The 2,747-nt window shown below is 45.7% G+C and overlaps 1 protein-coding gene across 3 annotated transcripts in view; it reads right to left on the bottom strand.

Moving 5' to 3' along the window:
- LOC135102147 (uncharacterized) overlaps window positions 1-1,758 on the bottom strand; it is an 83,990-nt gene extending 82,232 nt beyond the window's left edge. For 2 of the 3 annotated variants that reach the window (XM_064006933.1, XM_064006934.1), the window contains exon 1: window positions 1,486-1,756. The gene's annotated coding sequence lies outside the window, so the exon portion shown is untranslated. Of the gene's footprint in view, window positions 1-1,485 lie in introns of all 3 variants that reach the window. The other variant, XR_010269546.1, reaches the window with a different exon arrangement.
- Between the last annotated feature and the right edge of the window lie 989 nt (window positions 1,759-2,747).

Here is a 2,747-nt window from a genome sequence, read left to right as displayed (position 1 = left end):
TCTCTCTCTCTCTCTCTCTCTCTCTCTCTCTCTCTCTCTCTCTCTCTCTCTCTCTCTCTCTCTCTCTCTCTCTCTTTCTCTCTCTCTGCCGACGACACACACACACATACACACACACACACACACACGCACACAGACAGGAATGTTAAAGAAACAAAGCAATTACGCAAAATTTCCACCACATGAGCTGCGGTCGGAAGAAGAAACTTGCGGCAGAAAACGAGTCACTTAAGGAGCTTTTTTTTTCTTTTTTTTTTCTTACATTTGGACAGAAAATGTTCTCGACCTCGCACGCAAACACACACACACACACACACACACACACACACACGGAAAGGACTACATAAAAACCGTTACTCGTTTTCAGTACTGAATTCCAGTCTTGAAGGTAAAATGAAAGGGATAGCAAAGATTTAAATCGAAAGATGAAAACTCCAAAACAAAACATTTACTGTAACTGTATTTCTGTACGGCTGCACACACACACACACACACACACACACACACACACACACACACACACACACACACACACACACACACACACATACACTTTAAAAATAACACAACTCCAAACTTCCCCCATAAAAAAAATAAATAAATAAAACAATATTCTTGGGGATGGAGGGGGAAGATAGGGAGTGTTCAACAAGCAATAGAGAGGGAGGGGGAAGTAGTTGGGATGTGTGTGGTGGGAAAACCATGCCTGGGAAGGTAGCAGGGCAGAGGGAGAGAGGGGAGGAAGGAAGCAGGGTGGAGGGAGGCAGGGGGAGGCAGGGCAGAGGGAGGGATGGGCGAGCATGGCGCAGGAAGACAGGGGACGGTGTTTGAGTGTGTGGTGTTTGTTTATCGTGTTGTTATAAAGTATTGCAACACTAGTGCATGAGTGCCTTGTGTCTGTGATATGGGAAATAAACAATTCAATAAATGGGTAAACCAAACAAATATCTAAGGAAAACAGACACGAGGGAAATTTTACTGGAAAATATTATAACTAAACCGAGTGAACACTAATGACAACAAACGTAATCTATCCTACCGCTCGTAGGAAGGCCGTACCTAGTCTTACTGCGGCCTTCCTAACCAGAAACTTACGGAATTACTAACCACATCCCTGGCTGAGGAACACGTGTGTTGATTGATGGCAACTTCGTAATGCTCACCTTTTCTTTGTCTTCGCTAAAACACACGTGCCATAACGACAATAACACGTTTTTTTTTCTCTCTCTCTCAAACAAGTTACTTTGTCCTTGCATGACTTGCACACCACGGATATAAACGAATAAAAAAAAAACATCTTTGTTCCTAACTAAATTCGCAAATTATGAGTATTGTGACTGGCTGCGCCACCTTAAGTCTCATTAGATCACGTTTCTGTGCAAAATTAACGGGTAAACAAGGGGCAAGATGGCGTAAGTACAGTACTAGCTAGACGCGGCAGAGTATTTTCCACATTATAAAAAAACACACACGTGCGGTACTCACCAGCATGAACTGAAGGAATACTGTGAACATCCAGGAAGTTCGGGGATTTTAACTCCTCCTGGTCGATGCACGGAAGTGAACACTCCCACAGGCTGTCCCTTGACTCCTACTGTGTTCCCGCCTTAGCTAACACAACACAACACTACCCACGTCTTCTGTACTCCAGCGCATGGCCAGTGTTTCCAGAGTCACACACACACACACATAGAACAACACACACCAGTACACGCCAGGCAGCACAGCACACACGTCTTCACACTTACACAACACACAGCATACCCACTCCTGCCTGAGAGCTGACTAGTGTGACGTCAGCACTGTTGCCAAGTTACCTTTAATTCCCTTCATAGTTTGAGCCACACAGGGCCCCATGCAGGTCTGGGTCTTAGCACTGCAGGAATAGTTTTGCAATGGGTTGTTAGGTCAGTTGGTTTGAGGAGAGAGAATGGACGGTGATGTTATTTATATCACTTTATTTCTACCATCACTTTCTTCCTTCCCGTTCTCACTCTTCCTCCCTACCCCAACCAACTGTCTCCCTACACCCTCCCTCCCATGCCCTCTTCACTCCTTCCTTCTTTTCCTCCCCCACAATGCACTGCCTCTCTCTCTCTTCTCCTACCCACACTTCCTAACCTTTTTCACTCCCTCACAGTTCCTCCCTCTTCTCTAACCTTAACCATACAACTTAAAACATAATGCAAACAGTCTCATTACAACCACTCATACATCACTAAAAGCACCAGGCAAACATATACAGTAGAGGACGTATCAAACATTAACACCTGGGCCACCACCGAGGTGGTGGTGTGGTCTCTGCGCATGGAAACACTGACGGGTTCAGAGCTTCACCAGTGTCGATGTGTCGCTGGGGTGAGCTGCACGCTTTGCCTCTACCATGTAAGCCCTGTCCTGCCTGAAGACTTACCAGTCTATCAGCAGCATGTTGGGCTAACAAACAGTAATCCTTCAGTGGTTTACCAGTAAATCAGCTGGTAAGATATTTATTTCTCTACCCAACAATTAGGGATTAGGCCAACCCTGCTCCACCACCTAACACGAAACGTCATAAAACAAAAACTCGTATATGGTGTTCTGTTTTACTGTCACATCTACAAAAGGATCATCTAAAAACTACATTTCCAGGCTTGCATAGAAGCGGCAAAGCGTTCGGCTCGCCCCAGCCACCTAGCGATACCTGTCACCGTATGCAGAGACCACACCACCGCCCCGCTGCTGGCCCAGGTGTTTGTCTCATAGCT

Source organism: Scylla paramamosain, chromosome 7, assembly GCF_035594125.1.
Source record: "Scylla paramamosain isolate STU-SP2022 chromosome 7, ASM3559412v1, whole genome shotgun sequence".
NCBI lineage: Eukaryota > Metazoa > Arthropoda > Malacostraca > Decapoda > Portunidae > Scylla > Scylla paramamosain.
The sequence above is the reverse complement of the archived record's forward strand: the minus strand, read 5'-3'. Positions and strand labels throughout refer to the sequence as shown.